Genomic DNA, 482 nt, shown 5'->3' with positions numbered 1-482 from the left:
AGTCTCTGTGTATTTTCTTCATCTCACAGATTCCTTTTCCCGTATCATCAAAGGTCTCATCTTGTGTTATTAGTGAAGGGGCAGGGACCTTCCCCTTTCAGGTCCATTTTAAAAGTCCTTCACAAGGTTTTCTATACTGCGATTATACTTGTCATGTCCGTGCTTCCGGCACAATCTTGGGGGCAGCAGGTTGAAAGTTTTCTCCCCTCCCTGATAACACACTCCAACCTGGTGATATTTGGATTCCATGTCTCTTTAGGTAACGTTGGCAATCACTCAGGTAGCTCTTCATTTAATGACTCCATCTATATGTTCCATTCTCTCTCTCTCTGTGCCTACATTCTGTTCACAAGAAAACCCCAACCAGTCTGAGCTCTTCTGCTGCTTGTATCGCAAGGAGAGTAGCTAGAAGCTGGGCATCGTCTGTCCATGTGTCTATGTGGGGATGGACGGATAGATAGGTGGGTGGGTGGATGGGTGGG

The sequence above is a fragment of the Galeopterus variegatus genome, unplaced genomic scaffold, assembly GCF_000696425.1.
Source record: "Galeopterus variegatus unplaced genomic scaffold, G_variegatus-3.0.2 Scaffold4802, whole genome shotgun sequence".
In the NCBI taxonomy this organism is placed as follows: Eukaryota; Metazoa; Chordata; class Mammalia; order Dermoptera; family Cynocephalidae; genus Galeopterus; species Galeopterus variegatus.
This window is presented reverse-complemented; position numbering follows the sequence as displayed.